This window comes from Piliocolobus tephrosceles, chromosome 8 (genome assembly GCF_002776525.5).
Source record: "Piliocolobus tephrosceles isolate RC106 chromosome 8, ASM277652v3, whole genome shotgun sequence".
Lineage (NCBI taxonomy): Eukaryota > Metazoa > Chordata > Mammalia > Primates > Cercopithecidae > Piliocolobus > Piliocolobus tephrosceles.
Window position 1 is genome coordinate 72156037 of NC_045441.1, and position 8710 is coordinate 72164746.

An 8710-nucleotide genomic window follows, 5' to 3' on the forward strand; every position below is an offset into this window, starting at 1 on the left:
TTAATACTCATTAGAACAGTGGTGATGGCAGCTATTTTATCTCTGATATTACAAATGTGTGTTTTCCCTATGTTGTTTTTTGGTTAGGTTTTATTCCGGGCTGAATTGTGCCCCCAAAATTCATATGTTAAAGTTCTAATTCCTGGTACTCAGCATGTGAGTACAATTGGAAAGACAGCTCTGAAGAGGTGACTATGTTAAAATGAGGCCATCAGGATAGACCTTAATTTAATCTAATTGATGTCCCTATAAGATGGGAAAATGTGGACACATAAAGATACACCAGGGTTCTGCACACAATAAGGAAAATTCATGTGAGCACACATCAAGAAGGCAGCTATGTGCAAGTCGAGGAGAAAGGCCTCAGGAGGAGCTAAAATTTCCTACTCTTTGATCCTGGACCTCTATCCTCCACAACTGTGAGAAAATAAATATCTAAATATTAAAAAACAGTTTAAGCCATCAGGCTTTGCTGTTTTGTTATACAAACCCCAGCAAACTAATGCAGCCTGACTACAGGTTTAGCAATTTTACTGCCTTATTTCCTTGATTTTTCTCTATTAATTTTCTGTTTTCAGTTTCATTGATACGTGCCACAATTTTTATTTATTTTTTTCTGCTTAGTTTGAATGTAATTGACTCTTCCTTTTCTAGTTTCCTAAAGCAGAAAACTTGGGTTATTGAGTTTAGATCATTGTTTCTTAGTATATGTATTCAATTCTATAAATTTCCCAGTAAGCACTATTTTTCTGTATTCCACAAATTTTGTTTGTGTTTTTCTTTTAACTTATTTCAAAGTATTTTTAATTTCTTTTAAGAATTCTTCTTTGACCCATGTGATATTTAAATGTGTGTTGTTTAATCTCCCAATATTTGGGATTTTTTCAGATATTTTCAAGTTATTAATTTTTAATTTGATTTCATTGCGATCTGAGAACATATTTTGTATAATTTTTATTCTTTAAATGTGTTAAAGGGTGTTTTATGGCCCAGAAATATGGTCTGTCTTGGAGAATGTTGCACATAGGTTTGAGGAAAATGTGTATTCTGCTGTTTGGGAATGATGTATTATATAAATGTCAAATAGATCTAGTTGACTAATGGCGTCATTCATTTCACTATATCCTTACTGATTTTTTGCCTGTTAAATCTATCAATTATTGACAAAGAGGTGTGAAACTCCAGATTTATCTATTTCTTCTTGCAGTTCTATGTTTTCCCATGAATTTTGAACCTGTTTTCACATTCACACCTATTAAGGGTTGTCAGGTATTCTTGGAGAATCATCACTTTGATCTTTATGTAATATCCCCTATATCCCTAATAACTTTCCTTAATTTGAAATCTGCTCTGTCTGAAATTAATACGGTTACTCAAGCTTTCTTTGATTATGTTAGCATGATGTATCTTTAATTTTTAAAATAGACTTTTTTTTAAAGAGTACTTTTAGGTTCACAGCAAAATTAAGCAGAAGTACAGAGATTTCCCATGTAACACTGTCCTGATACACATAACCTTATTATTAATATCCCCTACAAGAGTGGCACACTTGTTATATTTGATGAGCCCACATTGACACAAAATTATCACCAGAGTCTAATTTACATTAGAATTCACTTTTGGTATTCTACATTCTGTAAGTATAGACAAATATATAATGACACCGACACCATTGTAATATACAGAATAGCTTTACTGCCCTGAAAATCTTCTGTACTTCACCATTTATCCCTCCTTCCCCACTAAGTTCTAGCAACACCAATCATTGTAATGTCTTTTCCAGAGTGTCATGTCATTGGACTTATATAGTATGAATCTTTTTATGATTGGATTATTTCACATGATAATACGCATTTAAGGTTTCTCCATGTTTTTTTCATAGCTTGGTATCTCATCTCTTTTTAGTGCTGAATAATATTCCATTGTGTGGATGTACCTAAGTTATTTTAACTTAAAACATTCATCTATGGGAGCACATCTTATCTTAGTTACTTCTTTGTTTTCACAATTATGAATAAAGATGTTATAATTATCTGTGTGCAGACTTTTGTGTGTATATAAGTTTTTTCCCAGAAATTCATATATTTACTTCATTGTTAGTCAGTGGAGTACATACACACATATAGACGTCTCTGAGTCACTTTAAGTCACATAATTGCAAGGATAAAAACACATGCTAGATCATCCCTGTGGCTGAGTGCCTCTGGGGAATACTCAAGTCCTAGTGAGGCTTCTCTCTGTATCTTCTGGCTGACTCTGTCCAATTCTCCCCGAGCCCACCTTCCTACTCTCTTTCCCTTCCATTCTTCCACCATGGTGGCAAGGCAGGGAAGATCCGGCTGAGACAGATTACAGGTGCACAGAAACCTGAAAAGGCCAGTGTCCACCACAGCTGCTCTGGCGTTCTTCCTTGATTCACACAGTATGTATTGCACCACTTCAAGGACACCGTTAACTCCTGGAAGGCAAGGCCCAGGGTTTCTACCTCCTTGGGCTTGGAGATACAGTGGTCAGGAAGAGCAGCTCCTTGGCAGACTGCTTAGTGTGTGACAACTCTGAGGGTTTAGGGGCTACAAGCAGGAACAGGATAAGCTTACAAACAAATAACTAAGACCCAACACAGTGCATGCTGGAGCAGAGATGTGCAAAACACTGTGCGAGCAGAGGAAGGGGCAGGGCAGGGCGGCATCCTGAGAGAGGACACTTACAGGCATTACCTTGTGCCATATTCTGTGTGAGGCGCTTCAACTTCATCTTATTTTATTCTCACAAAGGAGGAAGGTGAGTTTGAAGACAATACCCTTGAAAAGCCACTGGGCTGGGATTCAACTCCAGATCTTTCTGGTTCTAAAACCTATCTATGCTTTTTTCCTTGTACCTGAGAGGACACCTGCTCTGGGACTCAAAGAATAGTAAAGAGACCTCCAGAATCAACGAATCACTTTCAGATGAAAGAAAACAAACAAACAAACAAAAACTTTAAAAACACAAACAACAACAAAAAAACACATTTTCCTCAAGTTTCACATCATAACAAACTAGAAGTGCAAACATAAATGATGCTGGAAACAAGACTCTGGCGAGAAGGGCCTTCTGAGCAAGGTCAGCTTCTCCTCCCGTGATTTCTTCCTCTTTCTTCCGACGATGCCAGTGGATCTTTCAAAACTACCACTGTTGCTGGTAAGCTCCAGAAGAGAGGGTTCTCAGCTTCCAATGTCTTTAGCACAGCTCACTCTCTAGGTTCTCAGTTTTTTATATTTTATATATATAATATTAATATATATGTTATATATAATATGTATAACATATATAAACATAATAAACATAACATATAACATAATAAAATATATATTATATGTTATATATGTAAATATATAATAAAATATATAACATATATTATACATATATTATATGTGTGTGTATATATATATTTGTTCATGACCCAGTCAGCATCTTCAATGGCTTTTTAAATCATCTACTGGATTCTCTCAGGGTTGTCTTCATCTGAATGAAGCTGGAAACTCTGCCTGACAGCATGCTTATAATGCTTCTGCATGCCCTTGGTCGGCAGCTGCCAGCAGCAAGTGTCTGTAGAGCTGTAGCAGCCTCCAGACCAGCTCTGTCCCTGGTAGCAGGATCATCTAACAAGTATCATCTGCCCCTGCTTTGTGAAACCCTGGTATGTCTATATCTGAGCCATCCGTAAAAATGCTTGATCAGATTAGAGTTAAGTACCCCACAGGACTTGTGCAGGAACAAATTCAAGCATTTATAAAAAGCACTTGATTGTACTGTTTTCCAGTACTTCTCAATCTTCTCTACAAAATGTTGCTCTGTGCTTTTCTGAAACACAAGGGCATCATATGCAGCTTCCCCATGCCTCCATGGGGGGCACCAGCCCTGGACACTGCCATGCCAATTAGTGTATTTAAATTTTTAACTCATTTGGGTAAATAGTAATAAACATGATTTCGGAATTATATATATGAGTATGCTAAGTTTTGTGACAAACTGCCAAACTGTTTTCCAAAGTAGCTGTACCATTTTGCACTCCCAGCAGCAACGAATAAGAATTCCTGTTGCCCTGTGTCCTTGTGAGCATTCCGTGTAAACAGGGTTCTGGGTTTTGGCCATTCTAAAGGCATGCAGTGATATTTCAGTGTTTTAATTTTCATTTCCCTGATGACATATGGTGTGGAGCAACTTTTCCTATGCTTACTTTCCATCTAATATCTTTTTTGGTGAAGTGTGTGTTAAGGTATTTGGCCCATATTTTAACAGGGATGTTTTCCTTATTGTTGAGATTTAGGTGATCTTTGTGTATTTTGGGTAGTAGTCCTTTACCAGGTATATCTTTTGTAAATGCTTTCTTCTAATCTATGCCTTGTCTTTCTCTTGACAGTTTCTTTTACAGAGCAGAATTTTTAAATTTTAATGAAGTCTAATTCTTTTTGTCATGGATCTTGCCTTTGGTGTTATTTCTAAAAAGTCATCACAACACCAAAATTTTTCTCCACTTATCATCTGGGAATTTTATTTTGCATTTTATATTTAGGTCTGTTATTAATTTTGAGTTAATATTTTTGAAAAGTGTAAATGTCTTGTGTGCTGACATCTATTGTCTCATACATTCTGATCTATTTTTACACTAAATCTTCTGTGTATCTCTCTTTCTGAAATTTGAGTCAAAGTTCCAGGAGGTGTTATATTTAATTCCTTCTTCACCATCAGACCCCTGCCTCCACCCTTGCCCAACCCCCACCACAACATGGTCTAATATTTTTCATACCTGAACTGTATTTCAGGTACAGGCTCTGACAAGTGCTTACTTATGCTACATAATTTATTATAACAATAAGTTTTTTAAAGACATTATTATCCCTGGGGCAAATAGAGTACTAAAGTGGCCCCAGTGATCCTCTCCCCCTGGTGCTATTATTCTGAATAATCCATTTTCCTTTAATGTGGGTGGAAACTATGGTTTGCTTCTAGGGATAGAATATGGTAAAAGTGAAAGGATTTTGCAGATGTAATTAAGGTCTCAGATTAATCAAATAGATTATCCTGAGTAGACCTGACCTAAGTGAAATCTCTTTAAAAAAAAGGGACTGGGCTCTCCCTGAAGTTGAAGACTCTGCGTTTGCTGTTTATGAATTCAAAAGGAACATCAGGAAGCCTTCAGGCAGCAGCCAGAAGAAAGCTGGGCTCTTTTCCATACAGCTGAAAGATAAAGAATCTGTTAGATACCTGAATGAGCTTAGAAGTGAGTGGCTCTCCAGATAAGAATGCAGGCAAGCTAGTAGTTTTTACAGCCTGTTACACTCTGAGCATAGAGGAACCACCCATGCCATGCCTAGGCTCTTGACCCATGGAAATTGTGAGAATAAATATATGTTGTTTTAAGTTGTAATAATATTGGTACAGTCATTCTAATTTATTTGTGTGTGAAAAACATTTGTCTGTGTTAAAATATATAAGTAATGCCATGCCTACAATCCCAGCACTTTGGGAGGCCAAGGCAGGTGGATGACTTGAGGTCAGGAGTTTGAGACCAGCCTGGCCAACATGGTAAAACTCTCTCTCTACTAAACATACAAAAATTAGCTGGGCATGGTGGTGGGCACCTGTAATCCCAGCTAATCGGGAGACTGGGGCAGGAGAATCTCTTGAACCCAGGAGGCAGAGGTTGCTGTGAGCTGAGATCACCCCACTGCACTCCAGCCTCAGTGACAGAGTGAGACTTTGTCTCAAAAAATAAATAATAAAATATGTAAGTAATAATTCTAGTGTCATTGGGAAATATTTCAAATCAAGAGAAAAAATATAAATACTGAATCAAAGACATAATGAAAATTCCTAAATGTGAATTTAATTATTTTGTCTTAAAAATAACAATAACACCTATTTCTTAGTTTTTTTCTATTGAAAAATCCTAAACACAATGACCAACCTAGTAACAATGAGCATCGGTGTAATAATACTGGCATTTCGATACCGTATTCCATTAAAAGTAGCCAGAGTTCCTTGGATAGATGACTGATTCCAGGCATGAAATACGTAAGGTAAGCCTGTTCATTTTTTCATAGCAGAAACCAAAGAAGCTTCCAAAACTACTAGGATTGAGTCAAAAGAACTCAGGAGCCAACTGGAAGAAATCCCTATGACCAAAAAAGAAAAAAATTAAATATTCATTGAAAGAATCATTGCAGTGAGTTGAAACATGTTAAATATATTGCAATTTTAATGATCATATAGATAAAACCAAACAAAAACCTACTAATGGTCACATTTCAAAGATGTTACAAAGCCAGCGAAATATTCTGAGGAAATAATCACTCTATTATTTCCTATATGAATGTATGTCACAGTAACAAAATGGTGAAGTCAAGTTTCTCTCTACACATATAGTCTATCTTATAATTAAAAACAAAATACATAGCTTCACCATTTCATTAATTCATGATGAGAAATTGAAAATTACATTACTAAAAGGAGAGATAACTAGAAATTTTTTGGTACTCTTTATTAACCAGCATCCAACTATACCTGGAGTATATTTGTTTAAGAAAGAAATCAAACCTGAAGCAGATAGAGCTTCTAGATCTAAATACAAAAAATACAAACGGCCAAGTTGCTTTCAACAAATACATTGCAAGAGGACAGGAAAAACTGCAGGAACGAATACACATTAAGATAATCTTTGAAGACATGTTGATTAAATTTTATGTTTGAACTTTGAATATCAACTTGAAATAATCAAATATTTTTAAAAAGTTAAGCAAACAAAAAATACTTATAAGAGAACTCTGAACTAGATACTTGATGATATAAAGAATTTAGTCCAGTTTTATAAGCTGTAATTACATAATAATGATAGTTTCAAAAAAGTTCTTAGAGATAAATTCTGAAACTTTTACAGCTGACATTAAATTAAGCCTTGCATTTTCAAAGTAATTTCATAGAGTAAGGAGGAGGATAGAATATGAGGGTGCATTGATGAAACATAAGTTGATATGATATATACCAACGGGCTTCCCTTGCGTTTTACTTTCATATATATTTGACATTTGCCAAAATAAAATGGTAAATTAAAATTTGCTTCAAATTTTAAAATAATCGGAAGACATGTCACAGAAACCATAGACTGAGACCAAAATATTTACAAAAGTCATACCTAGTGAAGGACTATTAACAAAAATATACAAAGAACTCTTAAAGCTTAACAGTAAGAAACAATCCAACTTAAAAATAGGTGAAAGATCTAAACAGACACCTCAGCAAAGATCTGCAGATGACAAGCCATAAAATGATGCTTACCATCATATGTTATTAGGGAACTGCACATTTAAACAACAATGACATACCACCACATACCAATTAAAGTGGCCAAAACCCAGAGCACTCAATACCAAAAGCTTATAAAGATGTAGACAGAGCAATAGAAATTCTCATTTATTGCTGGTGGGGATGCAAAATGGCGCAACCACTTTGGAAAACAGTTTGGCAATTTCTTGTAAAACTAAACATACTCTTACCATACAATTCAGAAATCATATTCTTTGGTTTCCAAGTGAATTGAAAACTTAAATACACACAAAATCCTGCACACAGATGTTTATAGCATCTTTATTCATAATTGTCAAAACTTAGAAGCAACCAAGATGTGCTTCAGAAGATGAATGGATAAAATAACTTCGGTACATCCAGATAATGGAATTTTTTTCAGCACTAAAAAGAAATGAGATGCCAGGCTGCAAAAAGAAATGGAGAAACCTTAAATGCATATTATGTGAAAGTGTCCAATCCACAAAAAAGTTACACATTGTATAAGTCCAAGATATAAAAAGATGAGTGATTGCCAGGGACTTAGAGGAAATGAGGCATTAATAGGTGGAACACAAACTTTTAGGGCAGTGAAACTTTTCTGTATGCACTATAATGGTGGACACTTGTCATTATATACTTGTCTAAATCCATAGAATGCGTACCACCAAAAGTGAGCCCTAATATAAACTATTGACTTTTTATGATAAGGATATGTCAATGTGGGTTCACATCAATTGCAACAAGTGTACCACTCAGCCAGGAGATGTTTGTAATGGGGTAGGTTATACATGTGTGGAGAGGGAATATATGGAAACTCTCTGTGCTTATCACTCAATTTTGCTGTGAACCTAAAACTTCTCTAAATATAAAGTAAATTTAAAAATTGCTTCAAACTTCTTGTACTTCTAAACTTCATATTACAACATCAGTGTTAGTTTTGATCTGCATAATCAGAAAGAAAAGTAAAAGCAACTCATGGGTTGGTAGTTTTTTCACTAGTTGTCAAAGAATCCTAGCTTAAGTACAGTGGTGTTTCTTGGGAGCTGTTTGAACTAAATGCACCAACATGGGAAAAATCAATAAAGCTGTTTAAATGGTTTCCCAGGGACCTTCGTGATGATGGAATACTACTTGTCTTATAAGACCAATAGCTGTAAATGTTCTCATTTTTGTTTATTTGTCTAGGAACAACGACTAGACCTACTTAAACACAGACAAACTGGGGATCTGGAAAAACTGCAAAGCAAAACTGGGTGTTTTCCCCTCTCACTGTCATAACTGGCTGAAAAATAGCTTTAATTTCTCTTTGACTTATACATAATAAATCATTAAAACTCCTGGAGGCAGTATCTTTGGAATGAAGTTGTTTCCTTTTTAAAAAAAA

General features: G+C 35.4%; 1 pseudogene; it reads right to left on the reverse strand.

Moving 5' to 3' along the window:
- Positions 1-2481: 2481 nt before the first annotated feature.
- Positions 2482-3641, reverse strand: LOC111551051 (annotated as a pseudogene).
- Positions 3642-8710: the final 5069 nt, after the last annotated feature.